This window comes from Anas platyrhynchos, chromosome 2, assembly GCF_047663525.1.
Source record: "Anas platyrhynchos isolate ZD024472 breed Pekin duck chromosome 2, IASCAAS_PekinDuck_T2T, whole genome shotgun sequence".
Lineage (NCBI taxonomy): Eukaryota > Metazoa > Chordata > Aves > Anseriformes > Anatidae > Anas > Anas platyrhynchos.
In genome coordinates, this window is record NC_092588.1 from 145,894,099 (window position 1) to 145,910,652 (window position 16,554).

The window sequence follows — 16,554 nt, forward strand, 5'->3', positions numbered from 1 at the left end:
TACGAGTCTGTATTTAAAACTAATGCAAAGGGAAAAAGAAAATCCTGCAATCTCAGAAGCACGTATTTGGAGGGGCCACAGTTTCTGTTGAAATAAAGTTGTTAATGGAATTAGAATCACAGTGACATACTGTGAAAGGTTTCTCTTTATTGCACCCCTAAGATTTATGAAGGAAATGGTCCAGACTCCTACAAATTCTTGTGAAAAGTGAGGAATATATATTTTAGCATGCCAGATTAGAGCAAATGAACTCTTAGTGTGTATTTCAGCTGGGATGGACTTCTGGAGAAGTTCACTGTCTTTCTGATATTTTTAAAAGCCTGTTTTATTGATCAAATTCTTGAGAGCAAGAGAGAGAGAGTGAAATATTTCCATCTGAATTAGTTTTACCTGAATCCTTAAAACAATTTTTAGAGGGTATTTTTTGTCTACAGCAAATGAGAGAAATGAATTTACTGAATTGTCTGAACTTCTCCCTTCAGTTGTTCATTTCAGATGTTTGCACTTTAAGCTGCTATGATTTAGAAAAGTTAAGAAACATGATAAATATTTCTCTTCTACTTTTTAAAGTCAGTTTAAACATTGAGCAAAATATGAGGCTGAAAAATTACTCAGGCATTAATGTTGTTAGTGGTCATGCAGGCATTTTTGCCTGGACAGCAGTTAAACATGACCTTCCCTATGGAAGACCTCATTTGGGTAGACTGATTGACTAGTGTATACAAAAGTAAGCTGTATTATTGCAACTATTCCAGCATAGCTTCCAGCATAGCATATGGAGTTTCTGTCATAAAATAAAATTTGTTAGTTTGTGAGTAAAACTGTTATTTTATACTATAGCCTTCTTCTGTTTTGGGATATCGTGTCTGTACAGAAAACTAGTCTGGTCTGAATCTCATGTGGTCAAGATGCTAAGGAGGTTAAAGGAAGTAGTTCATCCCTATTTTGCCTTTATAGTTAGAGTAGTTAGAGTTCCCCTTATATGAATGCCAAGATGGATAGGGTGTCTGTGACAGAGCAAAAAGTCCATTTAGATGTGGAAGAGAACTTCCTTGCTGCCTGTAGCTGGGATCATATTGTTGGAAAAGGTGATTTTTTTTTTTGGTTTGTTTGTTTCTTTTTTATAACAAGAAACAAGTTGAGTGATGAAGGAAGTGAGAAGAAAAGTAAGGGATCCAAGTGTTAAAAAATTCAGTCCTAAGTTCTGATCATTAATTTGCATTTATGAGTTTTCCTAAAAATGAAATCCCTATCTATCCTAAGCACTTTAATTTCATGTGAGGCCATTAAAATAAGATTCCTAAATTAGGTATTGTATAGCTGGTTGAAAACGACATTGTTCTGGTGTTCAAGACAAGATGTGCTGAAGTCTTTTCTTTCTGTTCTAACTTAACTTCATTAAAATCAATGAGGATTAAAGGTGAATCATCCTTAGTAAACATTATCTGATGAACCATCTACCTTGAAGATCAATCAATTGCTTTTAAAAGAAATCACTTTTTCACATTAAGGAACACCATCTGCAATCTGTACCAATTCTCATATAATGGGTTTGAATCAAATTTTCAAGCCCAAATTGCTTATACAGTTGTGCAGAACCATGGTTGAATTTTTTGTAAAGTATATAAAATAGTTCTGTAGGGCATGTCTTTACAGGGTGGTTGTGGGATGGAGGTGGTAAGTTCTAGTTCATTCAGTCTTGAGAAATCCTGAAAGAACTCAGTCCACCAGATAGAAGATTTGAATCTTGCTGTTGCAATATATTATGAATTCTCTTTTCCTGAGATTCAATATCTGAAACAGCCATCAGACCACTATTTGTGGTTAGAAAAAAAAAAAGTATTTGGTGGGATTTACTTGTGATAATTTTAAAACAGTGAGGTGGACTAGTAGTAAATTGGGATGATGCTGTAGAGGGAGAGAACTAGATTGTGGAGGAAAAGGGAAGAAAGGAAGCTTTTGAGATTAGATAAGCAGTCATAATTTTCAGTACATACTTGATCCAAACCTCAGAAGACATTATGGTTTATATATCACTGGATTTTGACCTGTGCTGGAAATTCTTTTTAGCAGAACTACTGTAATACATTGGCAAAAACCATATACAGTTTCTTTGAAACCTTTTGCTTTTATGCCAATATAAGCAAGAGAAATGCTTTTACCATAAGCCTTTAGCTTTCCTATAACTGATATTTGTTTCACTCTAAACACACTTAAGCAGCAGGTTATATTTTTTCTTGCATCTTTTTCTAAAAAATAATAAATTAATTTTTAAGCAATTGGATGGGGGATGTCCTTCTAACGTGTGGTGGAATGTTCAAGTGGCCAATTATTTTCTTCACATCTTTAGTTCCCTCATATTCAACAGTCATAGTGTATCAATGGGCAACACTGATCATTAAAAAGTATTCAGTTAAGTTAGACCCTTCAGCCCCCCCAAATAGCTCCATAGGCAGAATCCTTCCTGAAAGAAGAGTCATTTAGTAAGCAACTAGCAAAGAATACATATTTTACTGAAAACAGAGAGGCATTGAAAGTTTGAATTATAATCATAAATGAATGAGTATCAAAAACAGTGGTGGAATGAAGCCAAGAATTTATCAGTTTTTCAAAACATTTACAAGAGGTATTTTTGATTTTTCTTTAGTTACACATCCATAGATATTATGCAGGCTGCATATTGAACCATGACAGAAGGATCTTTGGTGTATGAGGTGGTGAGTTTTGTTTCTTCAACTTTTTCCTTTGCTGCTGTTTAATCTGGAATTGGTCCCTATTCCCATTCATTTTAATTGTCTGCTATGAGGTTTTATGTTGGTATACTTGGCATACTTCCATTTTATCCTTCCTTGCCATGCTGGAAATGGGCTTCAGATCAGACACTGCAAAGGATATGCATTTAGAATCATTCTTTTGAAAATGGGCCTATCCCCAGAAGCACACATCTGCTCCTTGATGCTGCTTCACAACTCGGAATGGTTGTCATAGGTGCAATCTTTCAGTGTCTAATAATAGCGGGTGAACCGATACAGTGAGAAGCTCTCTTTCTAGTTTCTTTTTCATTGATGTTTTCAGGCTATTTGTGAAGGCCAAAAGATTGAAAACTTTGATTCTGGAGCATGCAGAATCTTTGCCTGACTACCTCTAACCAACAGCACCAGCACTAGGATATTGTAGAAGAAAGAGGGCTTCCTGTCCCCATAAGTTTCTATTTGTGACCTTTGTGGACAATTGAAGTGTCTATGTCTGCCTTCTTTATTTCTTGATGTCCTGGTTTCAGTTAGAACAGAATTAATTTTCTTCCTAGTAGCTGGTGGAATGCTGTGTTTTGGCTTAGGATGAGAAGAGTGCTGATAACACCCCGACTAGAATCATTTTTCTTCACAAATCACATACAAAATACCTGGAGACACACAGAGCCAGACATGCTGCCTGCCATGTGTTGCTCTTGCACAGGGTCAATGATGAAGTACTTCAATTCTTCAGTCACGCTTTCTCTATTTTGGTTGGTCCCACTAACAACCATTAACAAAGAGAAATAACATGTTTTGTATGCTTTGTGACACAGGCCTGATGCTTCCATGGTAGTTCTAAAGATGTGTGACTGTTTTAGCATGCTACATGTATATAATGCAGCTGGTGCTTCATTTATTTATTTATTTATTTATTTATTTATTTTTTACTCTGGGGGTTGTAACTACATAACATGACCTTTTCCATTTTGTGTTTTTAGCATCCTGATAGCAATTATATTTTATTAGGGTGGTTTAATTCTTAGGCCCCATATGATTCCTTGCTTTTACACAGACTTTCTCTCTTAAGTTGAACAAGTCTTTTAATTTCACTGTTCCTAATTTTACACCAAGGTAAATGGGGTTCAACTTCTTTAATTGTAGTTCATAAGGGTGCAGTGAGGTGAGGCTGAATGAATTGTTTACAACAGTTTTTGTGTTAAAGTTACTGATTAATGCAAAAGGTTTTTCCAAATTTTCATGAAGAAGACTGATCTTCAGATTCCACATTATATGCTAGGAACAGAAAATACTCTAATGGAAAGGAAGAGGATTTGGGTGTGAAAATGCATGCAATGTATGATCTACTACACACCAGGTTCTTATATTTATTAAAAAAAAATACTAACTTTCAAAAACAAGTCAATAAACTATTTTTCTACCACTTTTATATGCCTCTTAAGCATGACCCGATTCTACTAATGTACATCCTTCTAAATCCCACTGCTCTTTCCTGTCTTGTGTGGGCCTCAAAGAGACAGGAAATATATCTGTAAAGTCTCTTTTTTTTCCTGACATGTGACCACATAAAAGTGAAGCAGAATTTGGCTTGTTGTGAGATTTTTCCTTGTAATACTATATAGCATGTTTAAAGTAAACCAAAGTTTTCTGCCTGAGTAAATTTTGTTTTGCTGATGAAGTCTGTGGTGCTTAAAGTGGAAACCTTCTTTGGGAACTGAACAAAGCCACCAGGTATATTATCTGACTTGACAGTCTGGTGTTTGATTAATCAAACTGTTAATTTGATTTTAAATGACTGATGCTCTTTTAGTATGTCTGACTTAAGTGCCTGTTTATAATTACGGTACTGAATCAAAGGCTTTTTCCAACCATTGTACAGATTAGTTTGTAAAGATGCGTTTTGATTTTAGTAGTCGTAAAAAAATAGCATTGGTGTTTACTTTAAAGCACAAACGTGTTCAAAGAAACACATAGTTAAAGTGATAAAGCAATGCCCTCACACTTTTTATCTGAAAAAGGAATGCAAGGGTGCAATCTTTAATAAGTTATGTAAACAGCACACTTTATCTTCTAAAGAGATAACTAGTTTGGGGGCATTCATAACAGTTTGATTGGTGGGCACTTAGCTTTGTGTGTGAACATATATCATGCAAAACTTTTGTAAAGCTGCTGGAGGTAGAAGATTTAATCCTGCATGCAGCTGCTTGTGTGTTGTAAATTTGCTGTGAATTTTTAAATTCCCAGTGAACTTGGAAACTAAGTAATGGTATCCTGTAAGCATATAATAACCTTGTGTTCTGTGGTATATTTTCAAGTGGATTGTCATAAATGTTCAGGTGTTAAGATATCTGAATGTTTGAGTATCAGTGATGGTCACACAACATGGGTAAGGTCCTAATACTGTAAAGAGAATCAAGCACATGCTTCATTGCAGTCACCTGTGCAGTCCCATTTGGTCTGATAGTTACACAAACTCTTAAAACAAATGCAGATGAGATCTATATATTTTCACAGGATTCACATATATGATTTCAAAGTGCATATGATTTCTATAACTGCAGGAGATTGTCTATATTGAAAAACAAAACAAAACAAAATACTAATTGCTACACAAACTTTCTTATAAAATAGTTTAAGTCATTAAAAATCACTACTATGGTAAATTCAGTGTCTAGTAAATGTACAAAATATTGTAAAAGTATCAGTCTTGGTATAGCAAAGAAAAAATGTCTGAAGGCATTATTTTTGCCTATTTTAAGACTCTACATGTGTTAGATAATGTATTATCTTCCCTAGTTTTCCTCATGAGCTGCTTGAATATCTCAAGGGTGTATATTGAAATACTGTAACTGAATAACAGATAATCTGATCCCTTAACAATGACATTTTTTCAAAGTGTGTTTTTGGGCATTACAGTTAGGTAGGTATTTTTAAAAATATTCTAAACTTAAAGAAAAGTTTCCATGCCTCCATTTTTGGTTTCCTATCAGTTTTGGTTTCCTATACAGTTTTAAGAGGGTTGATTTTCACAGGAAGATATTCAGCACTTTCTGGAAACAAATTCCCACAAAGGTGATTTAGGCATCCTAACAGCCAAAATCATTAGTCATCCTTGAAAACCTTGGCAGAAGGAAACTGGATAATACAGTATCTATTTCTGTAGGGTTTTCTATTTCTATTTTTTTTTCTCCCTCACATCATAATTTCATAATTATTTTCAGTCAGTACAGCCTTTCCAGACTACACAGACATGAATTTTGACCATAAAACCAAGCTAAAACACCTTCTCGATTCTTCCCTTTTGTTTTTCATATATTGTACAGAGCAGTAAGAAAGAGTGAGAAATCATTGTTTTTTTTTTTTTTTTTTTTTTTTTTGGAGAGAAAAAAAAAGAAAATATTATTCTGGAGGAACAATCAAGGAAACCAATAGTCAAGGAAGAAGTGTGGAAATACAGTTGTCTCTCTTTCCCCACCTCCACCCAAATCCTAGAAGGCTGAAAATTCTCATTTAGCATTCCTAAATGACCCTTACATTGTTGGCCTGACATTGCTAGACCAGATATTTTTTACCTGCTTTATTGAAAAACTACTAGACTTACCTAAGTTCATGAAGCTTGGAATGGGGTTCTGCAAGGTATTTCTTTGCCTGTTTAGAAGTATATCCTGAGAAGAAGGTATATAAGTATTTGCATCTGATTTTTTTTTTCCTGTTCTATTTAATTTTGAAGATTTAATATTCATAAAATTGTAACTAACACTCATTTAAAAAAGTATGTGCAAGCTGTCCAGATTAGTTCTTGGAGCCTGGAATATGGATTTCCTTACAGATAGCAATGTCTACTCTCATTTCTAGCTGTGACCTCCCAAAGACACCTTCACAGAGAAGACATTTCTGTGGGAAAAAGGATGAATGTGAACTGGTGTATCCTGACTACAACATTATGAACAGGACATCTAAACTTCTTTGCTGACAGTTCATGCTCTTCTCCTTCAGAACAACTTTGGCTTAAAGAATAATAATTGTTAACCATGGCAAGAAGACTGAAAGTGAAGGGAACAGATATTTATACATAACAAAGAATCTTGCTGCAAACCTCTCTTGTTTGGGTGTCCTGACTTCATTATATATAAATGTCTGTGAGGTGATTGTGTTACTATAGCTGTACTCAGCTCATTAGTTTTTTTTTTCTTTTGTGAAAGCAAACTGAATTTTATATATGTAATTAGGAAATTGATCCTGTACTGTCTATGTATTGAAGTCAAAAGTTATTAATCTCAAATATTTACATCTTGAAATACACCAAGGCAGAGTACTTACAAGTGAAAAAGAACCCTTAAATGGATTTACTGGTATATGCGGAGAGGAGTTACTGGAATTTGCAGTATCTGAATGTCTTTGGATATCTCCACACAACATTTAATTGTGTGGTTAAGGGAGTGTCAGCTTCTGGGTGGGTTCCTAAGCACAGATTTATCCATTCACCAGTTTTGGCTGGGAGCTCATACTGGTTTTAGTACTATGCATTATTGGCTTGGATTTACCATATCTTGAGTTTGCCAAAGCGCTGATATTGAGCTCTGGGTCGGTCAGAGCAAGGAAGCTCAGCTCAGCCGAAAAAATCATTTGCACTGGTATGGAAGGGCATGGAACAAATTTTTTTCTCCATGCCAAACAGATTATGGTAGCTCTGGGACAGTATAAATAGTACAGAAAAGGAGCCTAGGTAGCTAATATGACAAGGGACTTCAGGGGGGTTATTTTTAAGGCATTTGTTTGCACCAGTGGTCATTTTACTAAAGATGTTTGGTTGGAAGAAACTAATGCTGGGGCAACTCTGGCCAATTGGTCTCAAAAGTTTACATGAAACACTTTTTTCCTAGTCATACCTAGCCATCTGCCCTATACTGTATGGCTTCCTCAGAGCAGTGTGGTCTTACAGGACTGCAGTACTTACTCCATCTGTTTGTATTTAACTTTGCTTGCTGTGCAGACTAGATGTTTTTTGCTAATGCTCCTTTCATGTGACTATATTAAACTAGCTTGAGAAATCCTCTGTTAATTACTCAGGACAGAGTACTTTGTTGCCACCAATGTACTGGATAAAGTTTTTAGGGTTTTCTCCAGGGGGGTCAACTGAGGAGTGAGTGTTGAGGTATCTAAGGTAGTTTTAACTGAACTAATTTCAGTGTGGGAGCTAATCCGGTTTAGAGCTTTGTGGAGGTTAATGTTTTCATCCCCCAAATTAGGTTGTAGAGTTCTGTGCTCTGGAGCCAGACTGTTCTTGGTACTCAAACTAGGTGTTTTAAAGCTGCTTTGTATGTTTTCCAGATTGCATGTAGGTTAGACATACAACAGTGATCCTCACCTGTCCCCTATATGCATTTAAATCTTACCTGAAGAACCTGAAAATGTTGTACCACTACTTGCCTAACTTCTAGCAATCTGAGGCATCTCATGTTTCCCCATATAAAGCATAACTCTGAGGATACTGATCAGTGGATCCCTCCCTTGTATCCAAGTGTAAATTTCAGTACATTTTTCAGATTTCCATGTTTCCTATGTGAAAAATCAGTTGTCAGGTCTCCAGATCCATAGCTTGAATACAGACAGTGCAAAAGTTTTGGAGCAATTATGTTCAGTTTATCAAGAACTTTCTGATGTTCACCTACTTTCTACCAGTAGGTCCTGATTTTTTGAGCAATTATCTCAGTAATATATATATATATTTAACGTATTTTAGCCTATGACTTATTCACAAGTTATTTTGTCTGGTTGCTTGCTGTTAATTACTTGATAACAAACATTATTTCATCTCCTTGACAAAATAACTGAATCCTCTGTTGATTAGAGGAATTAAATCAAAGACTATTCAAAATGGGTGTGCAGAAATATTCAGCATGTGTGGAAGTATTTTTGATAAATATTCACAGGACTTAGTCATGTTAACTTGCTTGCAACTGAAAGTATGTGAATGATTATAAAAGAGATGCAGTCCAGATAGAATGTACACATTTTAGTCAGTGAATAGCCACAGTACTGCTGTGGTATTGTCACATACCGTGCCAGAGGAAGGATGAGGTGCTGAATGTACTGGTATCCTGCAGAGAGAATTTAACCATTCTGTGATTTCATTGTACTGGGATTGCTTCATATCTCTGAGATACATTTGGCTCACGGTGGTGTTAAGAGAAACATTTAGGATGCAGACACCACGAAGCAAACTGTGTTCCTAATTGTTGTTAGAAAGAAGAAGATATGTATTGAATAAGTGGTGAGTAGCTGGTTACTCTCTGTTTCAGTCCAAGATTCATCTAGATTAGCTTGAATGTTTTCATTGTCTACTACATAAATTGGGATTGGATCCTCAAAGATGGTTTAATGAATACCATCTACAACCTAATTTTTTTTTTTTTTTATTATCTGATAGAAGATGGTAGGGAGAATATTCCACCTGGCACAGTTACGCTGAATGTGTTTTCCTGATAGATTTGTAGACTAATGCAAGGGCCTGTCCTTGCTGAGATGACAATATTTCACTCAGTATTTTTTTTTTTTTTTTAGGTAGCCCATTACTTCTTATTCTGCAGTGTTTTACAGTACAGGATGTGTTATAAAGATATATATACACATAGACACACAAACATATACAAACAGTTTAAGCTTAATTTAGGATGAGAATTTGGTTGTGGTCCCATAGAAGATGTGAGTTTCCAGAGCAATTACAATTGCTGAAGGGTAACCCTACCTAGAAAAGACTGATGTAATTAAAATCAGATTATTGCAAATACATTGATAGTACTTCTATTACAAACTCCAGAAACAGTTGGCATGCCTACATCTAATATTGCTTGTTAAAAACCCCTTCTTTTTGTTTCAATTCTCTCATGCTGTGCCTACAGCTCCTATTTGATGAGGAATTAAACATTCGCATTTGTCTTTTTCTTAAGCTCGTACTGGACAAAATGAAAGAAAAACAAAGATTGTCTGGAAATTCTGAGGTAATTTAATTTTATAAATCCTTTCAGGAGATCCGATGTTTACTAAGTGAACTACATGGGGTTAATTTACTGAAGTGTTCTGAAGGAATTAGCCAAATGAGAAAGGAAAAAACCAAAACAAAACAAAAAAACAAAAATCCAAGAAACAGGTTACCTAGAGTTGCTGTTCCTTGCCAGAAACAAAAGTAAAACAAATCAGTGGCAGGATGAGTGGATCCGGTTAAATAATAATGTCTCTGCAGCAGGAAGTCTGTCTGTCAACTGAAAGGTGAGACAGCAACATAATGACAATGCCCTGTGGATCAACTCTAAGGGTAAAAAAAACAACAACAGCACAGCCCAATCCCCTCAATGAAAATATAAAATGACAGAATTCACACCAGCGTTTTTTATTTTTTAAGCTCAGGTATCTGAGAACAATTTTCTTCTCAACGTTATTCACATGCAGATTCATTGTTGCTGGTGAAATGCCCCAGGGTAACCGAGAGCAGAATTTGGCCCTTTCTGTTTGCTCAATGAAGCTAAGTGCTAGTTTCTCAGTGAAATACCTGCCTTAAAGCTCAACAGCTGTGATATGCAAGAGTAGCTCTGGCATTTCCTTTTTTTTTTTTTTTTTTTTTTTTTTTTTTTTCCTCCTTCTCCTTCTCCTTCTCCTTCTCCTTCTCCTTCTCCTTCTCCTTCCAGGAACAGGAGGTGAGTCTTGCAGATGCTGAAGACTTGCATAAAAATAAAGTGTGCAAGGCTAAGTGCACAAGTTGTAGCCTGAGAACCTGGGGCACATGGATGTTTTTGCATCAGCAATTATAGATATAAAGCTTAACAGAATATACAAAATTATTAAAACATCCACAAAAGCTTTTCAGTCTCTGATGCTCTGTTATTTATATTTTAGTTCCAGAGGAGTGAAATGCTGCTAGGGCACGTGCAAATTCCATTGAATTTGGGAAGAGTTCTATGTGCTCATTGACTCTGAGAGAGGCTCTGATTATTTAATGCAGTTAAATATGGATTTAACAGCTGACAGAAGTTTGAAAACTTTCTCCTGTTCTATGACTTTCACCATATCTTTCAAAATCACCATGCTCTTTTTTTTTTTTTATGTATATGAAATCTTCTCACACTATCAAGAAATCAAAAATTGATAATTTTTCTGCTTAAAACATCTGCAGGAAACAACTGTGTTCAGTTGTTTTGAAATGATCAATTCTGTTCTCATTTCCATTTGGTAATTGCTGTGAAAGATTTACCTGCTGTAACATGGAAACGCCTTTGTTTCTGTATATGGCTGCTAAGCAACAGGCCAGATATTTACTGTCAAACAAATAAAACAAAAGCCTCATCTGCCACTTGGAGGCCCAACTTCATTGTTATTGAACTGCTCAACTGGGTCATCATAGCTGAGAGTCAGGTTTGTGCCTTACAATGCTAAACTCACTTTTTCACTACATAGTAATTTAAGTACAGGAATCCATTTGCTCCTCACGTTATCTAGCAAATTTATAACTATATGGGAGTATTGCAATGTCACATATATTATTTATTTTAAATTATTTTTTCCCCATCAAAGGGGAAAAGGAAAACTTGCCTCATGAGACAATTTGGTTTTCAAAAGTAGAATTGCCTTCTTGGTTACCTTAGTAAGTTCCTGCTGCTATTAGAGCTGAGACCTTCCCTTTTATTACCTCCCTTGCTTTGTCCAAAACTGGAATCAGAATTGCTTTCTTGGAATCAGCCTGGGAATAAATAAATAAATAAATAAATAAATAAAAGAACAGAAAATCCAAGTCCCAGAAGGAGCATTCAGGCTACTGTCAAAGGGAAATAATTACCATAGAGGCAAGTAGATAATCAATAGTAATCGAGCTGGTGACTAAAATACAGGGATTTCCCTCAAGACTTGTACTATATTCATCTGCAGTGGGTCAGAGGCCAAAGCAGACTGATTGTGTCTGAGGTAAGCTTTTCAGAAGGATCCAGGTAACGTGACAAATTTGCAGTTTATTAATAGCTGGAACTTGTCACCAAGGCTGTGGTTGCTAACTGCAGTCTGTATCACAACAACTGCAAGCAGGTATGTTGCTCTTCCTTGTTTCACTGCATCTGCATTGCTGTTCTAGTCAATTCAGGAAGCACAGATGACATCTGCCTGTCACATATCCATATACATACAAGTCATATGGGGGCTAAATATGTGGAAAGCCATGAATCATTCTGAAAAGAGCTGAAAAGTTCATTGGGGAATAATTTCAATAATGTTTCTGAAACCTGTTGCTAAGGTAGACACGTAATACCCATAGCTCCCATGCACTGTATGCATAATTGTACAATAGAGATAGACAAATATTTACATGTAGGCTGAAGTGAATGAATTTTGGTCTCTCCACCAGGTGTGCACTAGAAATGATTGTGCCTGGCATTGCAAAAGAAATGTTCAAGGAAGCTGTGGCACCAAAATACAGAAGTGTTCCAGAGTTGTCTTTTGCAGTTGCAAGTTTCAGCATTGGAGAGGGAAGTACCAAGCAAGGCCTGAAGAATAATATGCTTTAAATTGACTGTATGGATTTTGAAGTAGTCAGTGCCCATACAAAGTACTGCAGTGTATGGGCTGGAATATTAATTTTGCAGGCTAATCCATCTGGCCGTCTGCTCATCTGAAATTCAAACAGGGCTGTGTTTTACACGTTAATGCCCTATAACAACCAATAGCTATAAATGATCAGCAGAATGTGTCATTCTGTCTTGCTCTTCCATCAGCGAATGAGTGTGACATGCCATTTAAACATCAGCTACTGATTATTTCTGATGGGTGGGAGGGTGATAAAGCAAATGACTGAGCCAGTAGTGATGTTTGGCATGCATCTTGTGGATCCACTATTTTTGTTGCTCTCTCCTATGGTCCAATTATTATGGGTTGTGCCAAAGGCTAGAGGAAAGATTGTGTTTAGATCTTCAGATTGGAAGTAACATGACAAATAATTTCCTCTGAGAATTACTTTCCTGTGGAAAGAATTGGTCTTGACTACTCAGTCAAGACCAATATTTCAAGCTCTTGACTAGCCTGTGGAAACCATGAATATATGCAGGTTTTTTCAAACCTAGTAAAAATTTGATTTGACATGGTTCCAACAACCAAACTGATGTTTTCTGTGCAGAATTAATAAATACATATTGAGCTTTCTAATTTGTACCTTACTTTATTAAACATTCATTAAATAGCTAATGCTCTCTGAATCAACATCTTTAAATCACTGACATTTGCCTAATATTTTTAAAATTCTTACTCAGGTGTATCAGATCCAGTATTTTTTCTCTTCTTTTCTTCTAACTTTGAGCTATACATTTTAATTATCTTGTTTAACAAAAGATGCCTTTGCAGAGTGTATAATTCAAATAACTGCTGAATTTTTTGTCATGTCAGTGGCAAACTTGAAATGTTTAGGATTTTTTTTGATATTATACTCATTTAATTTATCTTGATATGCTTTATGGCATTAGTTATGCAATAAACTCTAATCAATAGTTAGTTGTTTTTGTTTACTATGCAGTAACACAACAAGAGGAGGTTTTACAGGAATAAAATATGAGATAGTATCCAGCTCTTATGCTTTCCATAATGATGTGGCTGACCACCTTTTTTGCCTTTGAAACTTTTCACCTCTGTGAGACACTCAGAGCTTTTTCTTAAAAAATAAAATAACTGACTTTCTACCCTTTCTTGAATGAAGTTGCTTAAAGTCTGTTTTTCCCTTTCACATTCTGCAGAATGCATACAGTGAAAACTGTTTCACTGATTTTTAAAAATTATTGAATTGGAAAATATTTTTTCCCAGAATCTAAAAATAATTTGCTGTTGGAATAGTTCTATATATTTTCCTAGTTCCTGTGAGGAATGGTGGAAGGAACTGAATCATAATTATTGGAAAGAACTTGAAAGTCTTTAGAAAACTATAAAATACTATTAAATGTGTAATTAATTGCTTAAACTCATAGTCTTACTAATGGGTTTACTTTGTTGTCTTAGTAAAAAGAGAAGTTATATTGCTCTAGGAAACATATTTTTGTAAATTTTGAAACCACAGTAATTTAGATAACACATTTTAGCCTAGATTATGGTTATGAGTTGCTGCATTACAAGGATTCCACGTAAAACCACTTCATACCATAGGAGGTAACGCCTTTATGTAGATGAATAACCATGAGAAATCAAATAGAGATTCAGAAGAAACCGAGAAAAAAAATAAAAAGAGGAAACTGACTGTATCATCACATCAGGGAGATGATATTTTCCTTGTCTATGCTGTTAGTCTTGAGAGAAAAAAAAGTCTTACTTTTCATTATTGTGCATGAGGGAGGAGACAGAAAGAAATCAGTTACCTAAGAGCTCTGAGTTTTGTTTGGCTTCGTGGGTACCATAGACCAGAATAACAAAGAAAGCTTTCAGTTTGCCTTACTGTTGAGGTTCACTGAGAACAGAGAGTGGGACTGAAGGGAGAGTTTAGGTAAAGCCTTGGGAGACAATTAAATAATTTATGTTTCTGTTTCCTGCTCACTGGAAGACAGCACAGAGTTTGAAAAAGACACAGTCAAAAATACTGTGCAAATCCCAAGCAAGCAGGTCTTTACTGTTTTCAAGTCTGTCATGACCTGAAAGGAAGAAGCAAATTATGATACATGTATAAACCCATAGCAAGATGCTAAGTGCAAATAGGAATTTAATTTTAATGAACAATAAATGGAGGAAAATATAAAAATATGAAATTAAAAAAAAAATCCTGAAAATTTTAGCCTATTCTGAAATTGTTTTCATAAATTAATGATTTGAGAATGTCACACTGCAAATATTAGTAAGACATTTGCTAATTTGATCAACTGATTTTACTGAGGATACTCTATTTTCTTTTAAAAATTGACATGATTTGGCTTATCTTTCTGTGAATTGTTTTCCTTGAGGCTTTTCTGCATTTAAAGATGCCCAGAATTATTTTCAAATTATGTATTAGATGCTTTCTAGGATTGTTAAAGTTTTGGTTTAAATTTGGTCCAAAAAGACGATTTATATGTTATTTGGGCTGCATTGATAGCAGGTGTGTCACATGTCTGTGTCCCAAGTTAAAATACAAGAACTCTGATACTAATTTTATGTTTTTCTGTTGCTCTGTTTAATGCCTATTCTGACAACTCAAAATACTGAACAAACAAAGTAAATAAACACTATGGAAACCATAGATCATAAAATATTCATATGCTTAGAAAAAATACACATTTAAGTTTCTTTTGGTCTCTTCAGGATGACTTTTGTTTCACTGTTTCAGTTTCAATAAAAGAGACAGCATGCACTAAACAGATAAAATATCCATTTATGTTTGAGGATACTGAGCCAAGTTTTGCTATCAGCTCTACTACTGTAAATGTGTTGTAACTTCTTTGGAGTTCCTGTGGTATTATCTTGACAGAAGTAGACAGTGATTAAGGATGAATTCAGTTAGTATATACTCTAGGAAATTGTAAACAATGATATGTGAATAGTGATATCTAACCACAGGACAGATTCTCCCTTCATCCAAAATAGGAAACTAAAATCAGACTTAAGGAGGTTCTAGGTGCATTTTGTAGATACTCATGTATTGCTCTGTGATGTAATGTGATGCTGTGCTAGAGAATTTTAAGCAAACCTTAATTTAGTGGCTAGGGCACTTTCTATGAAAACAGGAAATGAACATGTTTTATCTCAAGAGAACATATTAGCCAAGTCTCCCGGGATCTGATTATATACTTTAGTTGCTCCACTGTTATTTAAAACAAGGGCACTGACAATTTTTCCATCAGTGTTAGAAGTATACTATACTATACTATACTATACTATACTATACTAATCTGTTCACAGGAGAGAAGTAGATAACCTACCTCACTGCCCATGTGATGGAGGGTCCCACGATTTGTGAGCAGTGGCCATTTGTCTGGGATTTCAATGCAATAGAGTTGGGAGCTGTGAAATATTTGTACATGAATGAACTTGTCTTAGTTCATAAACTGTCCCTCACCAAAAATAGCAGTGACACAAAGTAGCAACTTTACCATCAAAATATTTATCCCAGTTTATTAGGTTCCAGAATCATGCTAGCAAAACACAGTAGCAGCTATCCTCTTGGTGGGATACATATTAGACACATGGTACAGAACTTTAGTGTGTTTGGTTGGCAGAAACTGTGTTTTTATCAGTCATTTACCCAGTAATTCTGTATGTGCAGGATAAGTATGCAGATATTGTAAGTGGTAGGGGAACAAAAGACTGATAAATGCAATGATATTTCAAGGTGCCATGGTATGGACGTTCCCCACACTAAGTAGAAGGGGACAAAAGCACTATAAAAAGTGAGATACTGTGAAAGTAGGCCTCATTGTATTCCAGGTCTATAATATATATAGGTATATATATATATGCAGTGTAGTTAAATACTGAGACACAAAAATTTACATCAGAGGAGCTTGTGCTGCCAAAACATCATCACATGTTCTACCAAAGAGTTTACAGTGTTAAACGTAGTGATGCTAGAACTTCTTGTTTTGGGATAACTAATCTAAATCAGCTGTTAAAATGTCAAAGCTGTTAAGCAAAAAGAACCATCAAGCTGAACTAAATCAGGGGAGAAGTGAGGAGGAAGGAGAAGGAGGTCAGTAACGTGGCAACTTCAATGCAAACAGAAGAGCTGCATTTGTAAGTGACGAGTTGGTGTGAATGTGATGAAAAATTCAGCCAATAAATTTGGCTGATATCTTTCCTCCTCTGCTGTTCCACTGCA

At 35.4% G+C, this 16,554-nt stretch overlaps 2 long non-coding RNA genes across 10 annotated transcripts in view; both read left to right on the forward strand.

Annotated features, from left to right (window-relative positions):
• LOC140001627 (uncharacterized) overlaps positions 1–9,005 on the forward strand; it is a 40,148-nt gene extending 31,143 nt beyond the window's left edge. Inside the window, exon 4 of the long non-coding RNA XR_011807089.1 lies at positions 6,609–9,005. This is a non-coding gene — a long non-coding RNA (uncharacterized lncRNA). The remainder of the gene's footprint in view (positions 1–6,608) is intronic.
• LOC101789704 (uncharacterized) overlaps positions 1–16,554 on the forward strand; it is a 208,769-nt gene that overhangs the window by 47,580 nt on the left and 144,635 nt on the right. The window lies entirely within an intron of this gene.